General features: G+C 37.0%; 1 protein-coding gene and 1 non-coding gene across 6 annotated transcripts in view; one reads left to right on the top strand and one right to left on the bottom strand.

Annotated features, from left to right (window-relative positions):
- Positions 1-19,693, bottom strand: part of NUBPL (nucleotide binding protein like) — a 246,578-nt gene that overhangs the window by 160,716 nt on the left and 66,169 nt on the right. The window lies entirely within an intron of this gene.
- LOC116526403 lies at positions 9,590-9,695 on the top strand. The gene has a single exon (XR_004258141.1). It is a non-coding gene; the product is annotated as a U6 spliceosomal RNA (small nuclear RNA).

Below are 19,693 nucleotides of genomic sequence, written 5' to 3' on the forward strand. Positions count from 1 at the left end.
TATCCTACTTCTTTACCATAACAAACTACAATAGAAGCACTCTTAATTAATATGCTTTGGACAAGTTTTGAGCAAAAAGTTTAGGACAAAATCATAAAACCTAGTATTATCCTGTTTCAGATTTTAGCATATTGTCTTCAGGGTTTTTTTCCCCTCTGGTTTTTTTGTTTGTTTGTTTGTTTGTTTGTTTTTATTTTTTTTTCGGTTTTTTCCCTCTGTAAAAAGGCTGAGAATGTATGAAGCATACACATACACTGAGATTATATAAGAAAACTGTATAAAGCATATACACATGGATTATGTAAGAAATCCCCTGCCATATTCCATTAACTGAATCCCTACTCAAAGAAAAACCCATGGTCCTTCATTAAAAGACTACCGAATGAGTGTATGTTTATAGTTTCCTTCTTTAATTTTTGACTAAACTAACTAGTTCATCTCCTCATACCTAATTAGAAAGGAATATTTTTCTTCTATGTAATTTTCTCAATTCTTACCAAAGCATCCAACTATAACCTTTCACTATCATGGTTGGCAATATTTTTTGCCATTTTCTTCAATTACATATGAATACAAATTAAAGAATCTGAATTATCACATGCTTTTTCACCTTTGATCTGCTAAAATGGTAAGTTACATTAAGAGATTTTTCCTAATTTGGAACAAACTTGCTTTCCTGGATTAAACCCAATTTAATTATAATGTAGTTATCTTATACAATGCTGAATTTGGTCTGCTAATATTTGCTTAACATGATATCAGTATGTGAAAGATATCTGTACTCCTACATTCAGTGCAGCACTATTCACAATAGTCAAGGTATGAAATCAACCTAAGTGTCCAACAATAGTTGAATGGATAAAGAAAATGTGGTATGTATACACAACAGAATACTATTCATCCATTAAAGAGAATGAAATCCAACTAATCAGGAAGGTGAAAAAGCTCTACAATGAAAATAACAAAACACTGCTCAAGGAAAACAGAGATGACACAAAGCTCATGGATAGGAAGAATCAATAACATTAAAATGGCTATACTGCAATTTACAGATTCAATGCTATTCCTATCAATCTACCGATGACATTCTTTGCTGAACTAGAAAAAACTATTTTAAAATTCATATGCAATCAAAAAAGATCCAAAATAGCCAAGGCGATCCTAAGCAAGAAAACAAAGCTGGAGGAATCATACCACCCAACTTCAAACTGTACTACAGGGCGACAGTAACCAAAACAGCATGGTATTGGTACAAAAACAGGCACATAGACCAATGGAAAAGAATAAAGAGCCCAGAAATAAGACCACACACCTACAACCATCTGATCTTCAATAAAGCTGACAAAAACAAGCAACGGGGAAAAGATTTTCTCTTCCATATATGGTGCTAGGACAACTGGCCAGTCATAAGCAGAAGATTAAAGCTGGATCCTTTCTTACACTATATACAAAAATCAACTCAAGATGGATGAAAGATTTAAATGTAGAAGCCAAAACTATAAAAATGCTTGAAGACAGTCTAGGTATTATCATCCTGGACATAGGAATGGGCAAAGATTTCATGACAAAGAAAGCAAATGCAATCGCAACAAAAGCAAAAATTGACAAGTGGAATCTAATCAAACTTAAGAGATTCTACACAGCAAAAGAAACTATCAACAGAGTAAACAGACAACCTATAAGAGAAAATATTTGCAAACTATACATCTGACAAAGGTCTAATACCAACCTCCATAAAGAAGTTAAATTTACAAGAGAAAAACAAATTACCCCCATTAAAAGTGGACAAAGGACATGAACAGACATTTCTCAAAAGAAGACATACATGCAGCCAACACACATAAGAAAAAAAGATCAGTATCACTGATTATTAGAGAAATGCAAATCAAAACCACAGTGAGATACCAGCTCACATCAGTCAGAATGGCTATTATTAAAATGTCAAAAAATTACAGATGTTGGTGAGACTGAAGGGAAAAGGGAATACCTACACACTGCTGATGGCAATGTAAATTAGCTTGACCAGTGTAGAAAGCATACAGCGATTCCTCAAAGAGCTAAACACAGAATTACCATTCAACCCAGCAATCCATTACTGGGTATACACCCAGAGGAATATAAATTATTCTACCATAAAGACACATGCAGACAAATGTTAACTGCAGCACTATTCACAATACCAAAGACATTAAATCAACTTAAATACCCATCAATAACAGATTGGATAATGAAAATGAGGTACATATACACCATGTAATACTAGGCAGCCATAAAAAACAAACAAACAAACAAAACAAAACAAAACAAAACCAAGATCATGTCTTTTGTGAGAACATGGATGGAGCTGGAGGCCATTATCCTTAGCAAACTAAAGCAGGAACAGAAAACCAAATACCACGTCTTCTCACTTAGAAGTGGGAGCTAAATGATAAGAAGTTATGAACACAAAGAAAGAAACAACAGACACTGGTGTCTACTTGACAGGGGTGGATGGGAGGAGGAAGAGAGCAGAAAATATTACTATTGGTTACTGTGTTTAATATCTGGGTAATGAAATAATATGTACAACAAACCCCTGTGACATGTGTTTAGCTAAGTAAAAAAACTTCACATGTACCTCCAAATGCAAAATAAAAGTTTTTTTTAAAAAAGGAATGAAATCCTGTCATTTTCAACAACATGAATAAGCCTGGAGGACATTATGTTAAGTGAAATAAGCCAGACACAGAAATTCAAATACTACATCCATTAACAATAAAGTATTCTGTATCTCAAAATAGCTTATAATATTTTAAATGTTCCCACAACAAGGAAATAATAAATGCTTGAAGTGATTACTGTGTTCATTACCCTGATTTAATTGTGATACAATGTACTATATATACCAACACATCAAATTGGGTCCCATAAATACATAGGATTATGTGTCAATTCAAAATAAACATAAAGCCAGGTGCAGTGGTACATGCCTGCAGTCTCAGCTACCTGGGTGGCTGAGGTGGGAGAGTCAATCAAAGCCCAGGATTTGAGTCCAGCCTGACTAACATAGTGAGACCCAGTCTCTAAATATAAAATAAATAAAAATCATTTTAAAATGTAATAAATAAGGAGTAGGGCAAGATGGAACAGCTCCAGTCTGCAGCTCCCAGCAAGACCAATGCAGAAGGCTAGTGATTTCTGCATTTCTAACTAAAGTACCAGGTTCATCTCACTGGGACTAGGTAGACAGTGAGGGCAGTCCATGGAGAGTGAGCAGAGGCAGGATGGGGCATTGTCTCACCTGGGAAGTGCAAGGGGCAGGGCATCTCCCTCCCCTAGCCAAGAGAAGTCATGAGGCACTATGCTATCTGGCCCAGATACTATGCTTTTCCCATGGTTTCTGCAGCCTGCAGACTGGGGAATTCCCTCATATGCCTATACCATCAGGGTGCTCAGTTTCAAGCACAACACTGGACAGCTGCTTGGGCAGACATGGAGCTAGCTACAGGAGTTTTTTTTGTACCCCAGTGGCACCTGGAAACCTAGTGAGATAGAACTGTTCACTCTCCTACAAAGGAGCTGAAGCCAGGCCCAAGTGGTCTTACTCAGCAGTTCCCACACCCACAGAGCCCGGCGAGGTAAGATGCACTGGCTTGAAATTCTCACTGGCAGCACAGCCGTCTAAAGTCAACCTGGGACTATCAAGCTTGGTGGGGGGAGGGGCATCCACCAATACTGAAGCTTGAGTAGGCAGTTTTCCCCCTGCTGTATTGAGGAAGCTGCTGGGAAATTCGGACTGGGCAAAACCCACTGCAGCTTGGCAAAACGGCTGTGGCCAGACCGCCTCTCTAGATTCCTCCTCACTGGGCAAGCCATCTCTGAAAGAAAGGCAGCAGCCCCAATCAGGGGCTTATAGATAAAAATCCCATCTCCCTGGGACAGAGCACCTGGGAGAAGGGGCGCCTGCAGGTACAACTTCCGCAGACTTAATCTTTCCTTGCTACTGGCTCTGAAAAGAGCAGCAGATCTCCTAGCATAGCATTTGAGCTCTGCTAAGGGACAGACTGACTCCTCAAGTGGTTCCCAGATCCCTGAGGACTGGGAGACACCTCCCAGCAGGGGTCAACAGACACCTCACACAGGAGAGCTCCAGCTGGCATTTTTTGCCCCTCTGGGAAAAAGCTTCCAGAGGAAGGAGCAGGCAGCAATCTTTGCTGTTCTGCATCCTCCGCTGGTGATACCCAGGCAAACAGGGTATGGAGTGAACCTCCAGCAAACTCCAGCAGACTTGTAGAAGAGGGGTCTATTAGAAGAAAAACTAACAAACAGAAAGCAATAACATCAACATTAACAAAAAGCACACCCACACAAAAACCCTATCCAAACGTCATCAGCATCAAAGATCAAAGGCAGAAAAATCTACAAAGATGAGGAAGACCAGCGCAAAAAGGCTGAAAATTCCAAAAACCAGAATGGCTCCTCCTGCCAAATGATCACAACTCCTCTCCAGCAAGGGCAAATAAATGGACAGAGAATGAGTTTGATGAACTGACAGATGTAGGCTTCACAAGGTGGGTAATAACAAACTCCACTAAACTAAAAAAAGCACATTCTAACCCAATGCAAGGAAGCTAACGACCTTGAAAAAAAGTTACAGGAACTGCCAACTAGAATAACCAGTTTAGGGAAGAACAAAAATGAACTGATGGAGCTGAGAAACACAGCAGGAGAGCTTTGTGAAGCATACACAAGTATCAACAGCCAAATCAATTAAGCAGAAGAAAGTATATCAGAGATTGATGATCTGCTTAGTGAATTAAAGTGTGAAGACAAGTTTAGAGAAAAAATGAAAAGGGATGAACAAAGCCTCCGAGAAATATGGGACTATGTAAAAAGACCAAACCCACGACTGACTGGTATACCTGAAAGTGACAGGGAGAATGGAATCAAACTGGAAAACACACTTCGGGATATTATTCAGGAGAATTTCCCTAACCTAGCAAGGCAGGCCAACATTCAAATTCAGGAAATACAAACACCACTAAGATACTCCTCGAGAAGAGCAACCTCAACACACATAATCGCCAGATTCACCAAAGTTGAAAAAAAGAAAAAAAATGTTAAGGGCAGCCAGAGAGAAAGGTCAGGTTACCTACAAAGGGAATCCCATCAGACTAACAGTGGATCTCTCGGCAGAACTTGTACAAGCCAAAAGAGAGTGGGGGCCAATATTCAACATTCTTAAAGGAAAGAATTTTCAACCCAGAATTTCATATCCAGCCAAACTAAGCTTCATAAGCAAAGGAAAAATAAAATCCTTTATAGACAAGCAAATGCTAAGGGATTTTGTCACCACCAGGCCTGCCTTACAAGAGCTCCAGAAAGAAGCACTAAATATGGAAAGGAAAAACCAGTACCAGCTACTGCAAAAACATACCAAAGTATGAAGATCAATAACACTGTGAAGAAACTGCACAACTAATGTGCAAAATAACCAGCTAGCATCATGACGACAAGATAAAATTCACATGTAACAATATTAACCTTAAATGTAAATGGGCTAAATGTCCCAATTAAAAGACACAGGCTGGGAAATGGGATTAAGACTCAAGACCCATCGGTGTGCTGTATTCAGGAGATCCATCTCATGTGCAAAGATACACATAGACTCAAAATAAGGGGATGAAGGAATATTTACCAAGCAAATAGAAAGCAAAAAGAAAAAAGGCAGGGTTGCAATCCTAGTCCCTGATAAAACAGACTTTAAACCAACAAAGATCAAAAGAGACAAAGAAGGGCATTACATAATGGTAAAGGAATCAATGCAACAAGAAGCCAAACTATCCTAAATATATATGAACCCAATACAGCAATACAGGGCCACCCAGATTCATAAAGCTAGTTCTTAGAGGCCTACAAAGAGACTTAGAATCCTAGACAATAAGAGTGGGAGACTTTAACATCCCACTGTCAATGTTGATTAGACAGATCAACAAGACAGAAAATTAACAAGGATATTCAGAACTTGAACTCAGCTTTGGACCAAGTGGAACTAATACACATCTGCAGAACTCTCTACCCAAAACCAACAGAATATACATTCTCCTCAGCACCACACAGCATTTATTCTAAAATCAACCACATAACTGGAAGTAAAACACTCCTCAGCAAATGCAAAAGAATGGAAATCATAACAAATAGTCTCTCGGACCTCAGTGCAATCAAACTAGAACTTAGGATTAAGAAACACTCAAAATTGCACAACTACATGGAAACTGAATAACCTGCTCCTGAATGACTACAAAGTAACTAACAAAATTAAGGCACAAATAAATAAGTTGTTTGAAACCAATGAGAGGAAAAACACAACATACCAGAATCTCTGGGACACAGCTAAAGCAGTGTTAAGAGGAAAATTTATAGCATTCAATGCTCACATTGGAAAACAAGATAGATCTAAAATTGACACCCTAACATCACAAAAGAACTAGAGAAGTAAGGGCAAATTCAAAAGCTAGCAGAAGACAAGAAATAACTAAGATCAGAGAAGAACTGAAACAGATACAGGAAACACACCTCAAAAAAAAAAATCAATGAACCCAGGAGGTGGTTTTGATTAACAAAATAGATAGACCACTAGCCAGACTAATAAAGACGAATAAAACAGACACAATAAAAGATGATAAACGGGATATCACCATTAATCCCACATAAGTACAAACTACCATCAGAGAATACTATAAACACCTCTATGCAAATAAACTAGAAAATCTAGAAAAAAATGGATAAATTCTTGGACACATACACCAAGACTAAACCAGGAAAAAGCTGAATCCCTGAATAGACCAACAACAAGTTCTGAAATTGAGGCAGTAATTAATAGCCTACCAACCAAAAAAAGCCCAGGACCAGATGGATACACGGCCAAATTCTACCAGAGTTACAAAGAGAAGCTGGTACTATTCCTTCTGAAATTATTCCAAACAATAGAAAAAGACAGACTTATCCTTAACTCATTTAATGAGCCCAGCATCATCTTGATACCAAAACCTGGCAGAGACACAATTAAAAAAGAAAAAATTTCAGGCTATCCCTGATGAACATTGATGCAAAAATCCTCAATAAAATACTAGCAAATCAAATCCTGCAGCACATCGCAAAGCTTATCCACAATAATCAAGGTGGCTTCATCCCTGGGACACAAGCCTGGCTCAACATACACAAATCAATAAATGTAATCTATCACATAAACAGTACCAATGACAAAAACCACATGATTATCTCAATAGATACAGAAATGGCCATCAATAAAATTCAACAACTCTTCATGCTAAAAACACTCAACAAACTAGGTATTGATGGACCACATCTCAAAATAATAAGAGCTATTTATGACAAACCCATAGCCGATATCATACTGAATAGGCAAAAGCTGGAAGCATTCCCTTTGAAAACTGACACAAGTCAGAATGCCTTTTCTCACCACTCCTACTCAACATAGTATTGGAAGTTCTGGCCAGGGCAATCATGTGAGAGAAAGAAATGAAGTGTAATCAAATAAAAAGAGAGGAAGTCAAGTTGACATGACTGTATATTTAGAAAACCCCATAATCTCAGCCCCAAAACTCCTTAAGATGATAAGCAACTTCAGCAAAGTCTCAGGATACAAAATCAATGTGCAAAAATTACAAGCATTCCTATACACCAATAATAGACAAATAGAGAGCCAAATCATGATTGAGCTCCCATTCAAAATTGCTACAAAGATTATAAAATACATAGGAATACAATTTACAAGGGATGTGAAGGACCTCTTCAAAGAGAACAACAAACCACCACTCATGGAAATAACAGAGGACACAAACAAATGGAAAAATATTCCATGCTCATGGATAGGAAGAATCAGTATCATGAAAATGGCCATACTGCCCAAAGTAATTTATAGATTCAGGGCTATTTCCATCAAGCTACCATTGACTTTCCTCACAGAATTACAAAAAACTACTTTAAATTTCATATGGAACCATAAAAGAGCCTGTATAGCCAAGACAATCCTAAGCAAAAAGAACAAAGCTGGAGGTATCACATTACCTGACTTCAATCTATACTACAAGGCTCCTTGTAGTAACTACAAGGTTACTACAAGTAACCAAAACAGCATGGTACTGGTACCAAAACAGATATATGGACCAATGGAACAGAACAGAGGCCTCAGAAATAACATCCCTTGTCTACGACTATCTCATCTTTGACAAACCTGACAAAAACAAGCAATGGGGAAAGGATTCCCTATTTAATAAATGGTGCTGGAAAAACTGGCTAGCCATATGCAGAAAACTTAAACTGGACCCCTTCCTTACACCTTATACAAAAATTAACTCAAGACAGATTAAAGACTTAAATGTAAAACCTAAAACCACAAAAACCCTAGAAGAAAACTTAGGCATTACCATTCAGGTCACAGGCAAGGACAAAGACTTCATGACTAAAACACCAAAAGCAATGGCAACAAAAGCCAGAATTGACAAATGAGATCTAATTAAACTAAAGAGCTTCTGCACAGCAAAGGAAACTATCATCAGAATGAACAGGAAACCTACAGAATGGAAGAAAATTTTTGCCATCTATCCATCTGACAAAGGGCTAATATCTAGAATCTATAAGGAACATGAACAAATTTACAAGAAAAAAACAACCCCATCAAAAAGTGGGCAAAAGATATGAACAGACACTTCTTAAAAGAAGACATTTATGCAGCCAACAAACATATGAAAAAAAAGCTCATCATCACTGGTCATGAAAGAAATGCAAATTAAAACTACAATGAGACACCATCTCACGCCACTTCAAATGGTGATCATTAAAAAATAAGGAAGCAACAAATGCTGGAGAAGATGTAGAGAAATAAGAGGGCTTTTACACTGTTGGTGAGAGTGTAAATTAGTTCAACCATTGTGGAAAACAGTGTGGTGATTCCGCAAGAATCTAGAACAAGAAACACCATCCCCAAGGGACTATAAATCATTCTACTATAAAGACACATGCACACCTATGTTTACTGCAGCATTATTCACAACAGCAAAAAATTGGAACCAACCCAAGTGCCCATCAATGATAGACTGGATAAAGAAAAAGTGGCACATATACACCATGGAATACTAAAAAAGGATGAGTTCATGTCCTTTGCAGGGACATGGATGAAGCTAGAAACCATCATTCTCAGCAAACTAACACAGAAACAGAAAATCAAACACCGCATGTTCTCACTCATAAGTGGAAGTTGAACAGTGAGAACAAATGGACCCAGGGAGGGGAACATCACACACTGGCGCCTGTCTAGGGGAGGGATAGCATTAGGACAAATACCTAAAAAACCAAGATGACAGGTTCATGGGTGCAGCAAACCACCATCTCACATGTATACATATGTAACAAACCTGCACATTCTACACATGTATCCCAGAACTTAAAGAATAAAATAAAATAATTTAGTAATTTGTAATGCATACTTTAATTATTGTAGTTAATGAATGATAAATCATAAATTGAAAACTCAGAAATGTGAACAGATTTATCACCATGTTAAATGTGTTTCTTTAAAATGTAACATGTACTCACTTTGGTAGCACATAAACTGAAATTGGAGTGATACAGAAGATTAGCATGGCCCCTGCAGAAGGACGATATGGAAAACTCAACAAAGAAAAGAAAAAAGCACACAAACTAAAAACGTACAGTATATACATTGAAAAGAAACTTTTAAGCACATTCTTCATTATCTTGTCTTATGTATCAGTAAACAAAATTAATACTGCCTAAAGCATTTTGCTTTAATTAATAAAATTACCAGAAGTGAAATGGTGGCATAGTCTGAAGCCATATTTTTTAATTAATTAAGGAAGACTCTAAACAACAACTCATGATTACAGGTACAAATTAGCTCCTTTGCCTTCAATTTTTATGTTTTAAATATGTGTACGGCAACCCCTCCACATAAACTTAATAGAAAAACTTACAATGTACAAACAAGTGAAAGTTAACAAAGAAATTATGGAATCCACTACCCTCTGAATAATAGCTTTTTGAAGAGACCATTATTAGCTAAACTGATAATGATACAGATCATTATTTCCTACCTCCTCGTATTTTCATGAGAGCCCATGCATTGAAGTATAAAAGATTCTTACTGTAAGTCAAACTATTTCAGCTGCCACAATGCTGCATCCTTCTCACTCTCTTACAACGAAGTTCTATTTTTCCAATAGGTGTGAATTTAATTAATCTTTTGTATGTAACCAGTTGGTTTCTAACAAATCTAGGGACTGCTTTTATATTATAAATTAATTGTTAAACTAGAATTAATTCCGCTGTGACCACATTAAACTAAAGAGCTAGGTAAAAAGGAAACAGGCATAAGAATAGGTGCTTTACATCTTTCTTTAAAAGTTGACACCATTACATGTTCCAGGGATAACTCTGATCTAGAATCAGATCTTCTTTTAATAGAAATTCCATTGTTCGTGAATCAACTATGTAGTAGATGTTACCATGTATTTGCTATCAGTAATAATCCTGAGAAACCTTTGTACTTTCTACTCTGTTCTCTAGCTCCAAAAATAGTTTTAAATGTAGCTGACCCCAAGCTTCAGGAATATATGTCTAAAAAACATTATAACTTGAAATCATATAACTAGAGGCATTAAATCCATTTTTAAAAATGAGGACAGAGAGTATAATCAAGAAGAAAACCTAGGCAATGCCATTGAAGACATAGGCATAGGCAAGGACTTCATGACTAAAACACCAAAAGCAATGGCAACAAAAGCCAAAGTAGACAAATGGGATCTAATTAAACTTAAGAGCTTCTGCACAGCAAAGGAAACGATCATTAGACTGAACTGCCAACCAACAGAATGGGAAAAAATTTTTGCAAGCTACCCATCTGACAAAGGGCTAATATCCAGAATCTACAAAGAACTACAACAAATTCCACTTATCTTCAGTATACTTTCCCCTTTTGTACCATCTTAGAACCCTACTATCCCCATCTCAGCATTCTACCATCTAAAGGCTGAAAGCCATTCAGGCATATCTTTCTTTTAATCCAACCTCTTTTTCAGTTTAAAGAAAAAAACGTCACTCTTTTCCAGTTCATCCTTTTAACAATCAAAACCCTCATTTTCTCACGTGGATAGACTCCATTAGGAAAATAATCTGGCTCGAGCAGATCACACTGAGAACTTCAGCTTTTCAGAGGATCTAAGTATTTTTTAAATAGAAACTGTTCACTTATTAGAATATAAATTGGAAAGAATGCATAAGGGATATTTTGGAGCATAAGGGGTGAAACATCAGATTCTTTTCTACTCTGGGGCTAATTCACTAAGTAACCAGAAGTACAGATATAAACTTGGTATCTCACTTCTAACACTTGCCAACTTACATAAGAAAATTTAACAGGAAGAAGTAAAAGGAAGCCTAGAAACAAATAAGTCATAGTAGGACTTAAAGCAAAAATAATAAACACTGTTTACATATTGTCACTCCAACAACCCATATACAACCATTTCCTGCCTCCAGCCTATTTTATATTTGCCTTGTTACCAGTTGTTGATCATAGCATTCTTTGCTACTAAAACCAGGTATAGTTTGAGAATCTTTTCAACATTATGTCGCAGGTAGTCAGTTGGTATTTAAGATGAAAACTGTATGTCATCTCCAAGTTGTCAGGCATCTGGGAAGGAAAAATTTTTAAAGATGACAGAAAGAACCACTTTTATTCAGTCCAGAAAAAATACAGTAGCCATTACATTACATAGTCACAAAGCACTACATTTATTTTAGATACTTTAGATATTTTATTTCATTGAATCCTTACAACAGCCCTAAGTGGCAAGTAATAACTCCATTTTACAGTTGGGGAAAGTCAAGGTTATCCTCAGCCTTCTTTCTGCTTATCTAATCCCCTTCTTCCATGGCAGCCTCCAAAATAGCTCTCCATAACTATTCCCTCTTCTAATCTCCTCTAGCATCTGACACTTACTAAATGTTATCCTCTATGATTATGTATGTTTTTATGCCTTTATCCTGCCTCGCCATCTAAATACTATATTCCTCTTGGTTAGTAGGGGAAGTGCTCATAAACATGTTCATATAATGTCCACAACAATTCTGCAAATAGCTAAAGAGTCCACAGTAAATAGCTATTAAAGGGGGCACAGTGGCTTACTTTTGGAGGCTGAGGCGGGTGGATCACCTGAGGTCAGGAGTTTGAGATAAACCTGGCCAACAAGGTAAAACCCTGTCTCTACTTAAAATACAAAAATTAGCAGGGTATGGTAGCACATGCCTGCAGTCCCAGCTATTCTGGAGACTGAGGTGGGAGAATCGCTTGAACCCAGGAGGTGGAGGTTGCAGTGAGCTGAGATCTTGCCACTGCACTCCAGCCTGGGTGACAGAGCAAGACTCCCTCTCAAAAAAAAAAAAAAAAAAAAAAAGCTATTAAAGGAAACTTCCATACCCTAATTTGATCATCATGCATTTTTAGTACAGTGAAGTATTATAATCAGGAATTAGTCACTTACTATCTGTGACCTTCATAAGGAGTAGCTCAAGATCAGAAAATTAAACTAACCTGCCCAAAGTATTTCATTTAAGGCCTGTTTCTTCATAAGTGCCATATTCTTTTCACACACATATCCAAGAGGCAGAAGGTTTATGGTTATTCCAACATATATGAGATTAATAGATAACACACAATTGAAAGGTTGGCTAATATGAAAACAGGTTTCTTTCTATTACCTGATTATGCCCAGACAATTTCCTTGAAATGATTTAACAGTGCTCTGATATATCAAGTTATTCTGTAATTAATATGAATCATCTTTTAAACCGTAGTTGACTTTTTTGTTTGTTCTGACATATCTTTTAGGTAGATTTCTATTATTCTCAATCTTTCTGTTTATAGGGGACACTTCCAGCCTTATCAAATTCATATGATGTGTAAGACTACTTCTCTTCTATTAGTTCTGACTTCTAAAATTCTCAAGTTGATTTTTAAGTAGCAATAGTAAGCTACAAGTACAAGGAATTCATGAGCTAGAATTTAAAACTCACTAGCAATACATATCCACAGGAAGTAACGAGTGTTTGGCAGCAAGTTACCAAAATAGGAGTGACATACTGAGATGAGAAAAAGACATCTATGACAAGGGCTAAACACAAAATTACACTTGTTACAGTGACCAAAATGCCTGTTAATGTGTGTATTGTGAAGCAAGAAAGAAACCTGTTTAAGGCTTTAACCAGTAAAAACATTTTTAAAAAAAGACAAAATTACAACTGCCTGAATAAAAAGACCCAATGAAGAACATAATAGAAAATAATAGAAATAATATAATAGAAAATAAATAAAGGTATAGTCAAAGACAAGACACTGGTTCACTGAGGCCTTCATAACATAGTGCGTATAAGAATTATATAAAACCAATTTGTTGTGAAAGATAATATACTTACAAATACTCAGAGGCAAACTCTTTTCAATAAACATTTTATTTAAAAGAGTTTTGCTCTGTCACCAAGCTGGAGTGCAGTGACGAGATCTCGGCTCACTGCAACCTCCGCCTCCCAGGTTCAAGTGATTCTCCTGCCTCAGCCTCCTGAATAGCTGGGACTACAGGCACCCACCACCATGCCTGGCTAGTTTTTGTATTTTCAGTAGAGTTCGGGTTTCACCATTTTGGCCAGGATGGTCTCAATTTCCTGACCTTGTGATCCACCCGCCTTGGCCTCCCAAAGTACTGGGATTACAGGTGTGTGCCATTGCACCCAGCCAATAAACATTTTTTAGATAATAAAAGCCTTATTATCCATTTAGTTACACTAGAGATTTGAAAGCTTATATGAATGACCCAAATATCAGAGTATATAGGTAAGAAATCATAGTAAAGAAGTAACAGGAAGCAGAGTCATCAATGACTGTCATACCACATTAAACTGGAGGCTGCCCAGACAGGTAATAAAATTTTGGAAGTTGGGGTTTTGGTGATTTTGGTTGCTGGCTACATTTGAAGCATTTCTAGAACAGTGACTACATTAAAGATTTCATTCTGTGCCGTTTAAGATTTAGGCAATTTTCAGTTCATACAATAGCTGTACTGCTAAAAAAGACTGCATAAAAATTACATTTCTTTAACAAGGAATTTGATTTTGAACACTTACCACATAAAAGAATTCTTCCCCCTCACTCACTCATTCAGTATATTTATTGAGTGCTTTCTACAAGCACACTTCATTTTATTTTGCTTTGCCTTATTGCACTTTGTAGTTATTGCATTTTTTACAAATCAAAGGTTAATGGCAACCCTGCATTGAGGAAGTCTATTAGTGCCATTTTTCCAACAGCATGTACTAACTTCATTTCCATGTGTCACATTTCAATAATTCTGACAATATTTCATACTTTTTCATTATTATTATGTCTATCATGGTGATCTTTGATATTACTACCATAATTGTTGTGGGGCACCATGAACTGCACCCATATAAGATGCAAACCTAATCAACATATGTTGTGTGTATTCTGACTGCTCGACTGACCAGCCCATTCCCCTAATCTCTCTCTCTCTCTCTTCAGGCCTCCCTATTCTTTGAGACATAACAATATTGAAATTAGGCCAGTTAATAATGCTATAATGGCTTCAAAGTGTTCAAGTGAAATAAAGAATTATATGTCTCTCACTTTAAATGAAAAGCTACACATGATTAAGCTTGGTGAAGTGTGTCAAAAACCAAGACAGGCCCAGAGCTAGACCTCTTAAACCAGTTAGCCAAGTTGTGAATGCAAAGGAAAAGTTCTCGTAAGAAATTAAAAGTGCTACTCCCATGAACACATAAATAAAAAGAAAGCAAAACAGCCTTATTGTTGACAGAGAAAGTTTTATCTTGGTCTGGATAGAAGATCAAAACAACCATAACATTCTCTTAACCCAGAATGTAATGTAGAATATGGCCCTAACTCTCTGTTAAAGCGAGAGAGGTAAGGAAAATACAGAAGAAAAGTTGGAAGGTAGCAAAAATTGGTTCATGAAGTTTAAGAAAAGAAGCCATCTGTATAACATAAAAGTACAAGGTGAAAAAGCAAGTGCTGATGTAGAAGTTGCAGCAAGTTATCCAGAAGATCTAGCTAAGTTAATCAAAGGAAGTAGCAACACAACAGATCTTCAATGCAGATGAAATGGAAGAAGATACCAGGACTTTCATAGCTAGGGGAAAAGAGTTAATGCTTGGCCTCAAAGCTTCAAACAACAGGCTTACTCTCGGCTAATGCCACTGGTAACTTTTGAATCCAATATTCACTGACCATTTTGAAAGTCCAAGGGCTTTTTAAAATTATGCTAAATTGCCTGGGGATGGTGGCTCACACCTGTAAGCCCAGCACTTTGGGAGGCTGAGGCGGGTGGATCACAAGGTCAGGAGTACCAGACCAGCCTGACCAACATGGTGAAACCCCATCTCTACTACAAATACAAAAATTAACCAGGCATGGTGGCATGAGCCTGTAATCCCAGCTACTCAGGAGGCTGAGGCAGGAGAATAACTTAAACCTGGGAGGTGGAGGTTACAGTGACCTGAGATTGCACCATTGCACTCCAGCCTGGGAGAGAGAGCAAGATTCCGTCTCAAAAAATAAAAATAAAAAATTATGCTAAATCTACTCTGCTTGTGCTCTATAAATGGAACAACAAAGCCTGGCTGACAGCAAAGCATGGTTTACTAATATTTTAAGGCTACTGTTGAGACCTACTGCTCAGAAGTAAAGATTACTTTCTTCTTCTTTTTTTTTTTTTTTTTTGAGACAGGGTCTCACTTTTGTCACTCCAGCTGGAGTGCAGTGGCACCATCTTGGCTTACTACAGACTCAACCTCCTGGGTTCAAGTCACCCTTCTGCCATAGCATCCCAAGTAGCTGAGACTCCAGGTGCTTGCCACCATGCCTTGCTAATTTCTATATTTTTAGTAGAGACAGGGTTTTGCCATGTTTCCCAGGCTGGTCTCAAACTCCTGAACTCAAGTAATCCACCTGCGTCAGCCTCCCAAAGGGGCAGGATTACAGGCATGAGGCACCATGTCCAGCCAATTCCTTTCAAAATATTACTGCTCACTGACAATGCACCCTGGAAACCCAAGAGCTCTGACAGAGATATACAAGCGATGAATGTCGTTTTCATGCCTGCTAACACAACATCCATTCTGCAGCCTGTGGATCAAGAAGCAATTTTTACTTTCAAATCTTACTATTTCAGAAATACACTTTATAAGGCTAAAGCTGCCATAGATAGTGATTCCTCTGGATCTGTCAATTGAAAATCTCCTGGAAAGGATTCACTGTTCTAGATGCCATTAAAAACATTCATGATTCATTGGAGGGGATCAAAATATTAAAATTAACAGGAGTTAGGAAGAAGTTGATTTCAATCCTCATGAATGACACTGAAGAGTTCAAGACTTCAGTGGAGGAAGTAACTGCAGATGTGGAAGTAACTACAGTGGAGGAAGTAAATGCAGTGGAGGAAGTAACTGCAAATGGAGCCTGAAGATGGGACTTAATTGCTGCAATCTCATGGTAAAACAAACATTTAAGGAGCTGTTTTTTATGATGAGCAAAGAAAGTGCTTTCTTGAGATGGAATCTACTCTGTGAAGATGCTGTGAACGTTGAAATGACAACAAAAAGTTTAGAATATCACATAAACTTAGAATATGACATAAAGAAGTGACAGAGCTGGAAAGAATTGACTCCAATTTGAAAGAAGTTCTACTGTGGGTAAATGCTATCAAACAGCATTACATGCTATAGAGAAATCATTCATGAAAAGAAGAGTCAATCAATGTGGCAAACATAATTTTGTCTTAAGAAATTGCCATAGCCAACCCAAACCTCAGCAACTAACACCCTGATCATTCATCAGCAACTCACATGCATGCAAGACCCTCCACAGGCAAAAAGGTTACCATTCATTGAAGGCTAATGATCACTAGCATGTTTAAGTAATAAAATATTTTTAATTAAGGTACATACATATTTTTAGACATAATGCTATTTCATACTTCATGGACTATAGTATAGTGTAAACATAACTTTTACATGTACTGGGAAACCAAAAAATTCATATGGCTTACTTTATTAAGGTACTTGCTTTAATGTGGCGGTCTGGAACAAGACCTGCAACATCTCTGAGATATATCTCTATATACCAAGTATGAAGTTTGCTGTTAGTGCTATAATAGCAAAGAAAAACAGACACAGTATCTTTCCCCATGAAATACAAAGTCAATAGGAGAGACATACACTAACCACATAATCACTAGACAAATGTAAATTTGTAAGCAAAACTAGTACTATAAAGGGAATTATAGGGTTTGGCCTTGTCACAGGGTCTTTGGTACAAAGGAAAACTTCTCCATAATTTAAAACCACAACTTGCAAACTTGATGGTTTTATAAATTTTGATTTTTATATATTGATGTCTTTAAAATCAGGGCACAAATATTAGAAATGTTATCACTTTAGATAAATGCCATCATCTAAAGAAAAAGCAACTTTATTTTTAATGATTTTTAATTGATAGAATTTGGGTATATTTATGGTATACAAAACAATGTTCTCATATATGTATACACTATGGAATGATTTAATCAAGTTTATTAACATATCCATCATGTTACTTATCAATTTTTTGTGGTGAGAACATTTAAAATGTATTCTCTTAGCAATTTTCAAACGCACAATGCATTATTAACTATAGTTAGTTAATATGTACATGGTTGTACATATTAATGGTACAATGCTGTACAACAGCTTTCCTGAACTTATTTCTTCTATCTAACTGAAGCTTTGTGTCCTTTGGTCAGTATCTCCCCATTCTGCCATTTGCAACCCCTGGTAACCACCCAACTCCCTGATTCTCCAAGTTCCACTTTTTTAGATTCCATTTATCATATAAATGACATCACATGATATTTGTCTTTCTATGCCAGGCTATTTCACTAAGCTTAATATCCTCTAGCTTTATTCATATAGTTGCAAATGACAGAACTTCCTTCCTTTTTCAGGCCGAGTAGTATTACATTCTGTATATATACCACATTTTCTTTATCCATTCATTCTTGATGGACACCTCATGATGTTGAGCATTTTTTCATGCACCTTTTGGTCATTTACATGTCTTCTTTTGAGAAATGTCTATTCAGATCCTTCATATGTTTTTCAATACAGTTATTTGTTTTCTTGCTATTGAGTTGTTTAGGTTCCTTAAATATTTTGGATATTAACCCTTTATCAGATGTGTGGTTTGAAAATATCACCTCCTAATCCATAGGTTACAAGAGAAGGAAAATTTAAATGTGTAGTGCACAATATCTGAGCTAGCCCATGCTTAAAAAAATGTCATTCATGCTAAAACACCTAAGGTAAAATTTGAGGAGTAATTTCACATTTTAAAAAATATCCAAAGATCTCGGCAGAGTGTGGTGGCTCACGCCTGTAATGCCAGCACTTTGGGAGGCCAAGAAAGGCGGATCACTTGAGGCCAAGAATTCAAGACCAGCCTGGCCAACATGGTGAAATTCTGTTTCTACTAAAAATAGAAAAATTAGCTGGGCATGGTAGCACATACCTGTAATCCCAGCTACTCAGTTGGCTGAAGCACAAGAATCACTTAAACCTAGGTGGCAGAGGTTACAGTGAGCTAAGATCACACCACTGCACTCTAGCCTGGGCAACATAGCATGACTCTGTCTGAAAAAAAAAAAATCCCAAGATCTGGAATAATATCTGCTACAGTTTAGATACTGGTCCCTCCAAACCTCATGTTGAAATGTGATCCCCAGTGATAGAGGTAGGGCCTAATGAGAGGTGTTTGGGTTGTGGGGCAAATCCCTCATGAATGGCTTGGTGCTATCCTCACGGTAATGAGTGAGTTCTATCTCTATTAGTTCCTATGACTGCTGGCTGTTAAAAAGAGCCTGGCACCTTGCTGTCCCCTTGATTCCACTCTCACCGTGTGATCTCTGCATATACTAGTTTCCCTTCTTCTGCCATGAGTAGAAGCAGCCTAAGGCTTTCATTAGATGCCCAATCTTCCAGCCAGCAAAATCATGAGCCAAATACACCTTTTTTCTTTATATATTATCCAGTCTCAGAATTCCTCTATAGCAACTTAAATGGACTAAGACAATGTCAATAATTTAAAGCCATTTTTAAACATAGGCATTTTAATGACATTTAGCCTTCAAACAATTAGTCAGTAGACATAAGTACAAAGACAGCATTTTTTCAATTAAAGCCATTACCCACAAAACGCTTAGTTAGTTAGGCTCTATCTTTACACACATATGCAATTACTTGGACTTACATCAATGCAAAATAATCCTCTGTATATATGGCTAATATTTTTGACAACATAATTATCCCTGAAAAAGTGAATCTTTGAGTCTGCTACAAGCGAAGAGCTAAGCATGTTAAAGTCTAATGGAAGATATTATGAAAATATTTTTTAAAATATTTGCTCCTTCTTGACAACATAAAATGTATACTTAACGTTTTTAAAAAATAACTTGCAGTCTCAACAGCATGTGCATAATACTTTAATTCCTCATATGTTTAATTTCTGGAATGTTGACTTAGGTGAGACTTTATTATCCAAAAATGGTCA

This window comes from Sapajus apella, unplaced genomic scaffold, assembly GCF_009761245.1.
Source record: "Sapajus apella isolate SASKATOON/1434 unplaced genomic scaffold, GSC_monkey_1.0 scaffold50, whole genome shotgun sequence".
NCBI classification, from domain to species: Eukaryota; Metazoa; Chordata; class Mammalia; order Primates; family Cebidae; genus Sapajus; species Sapajus apella.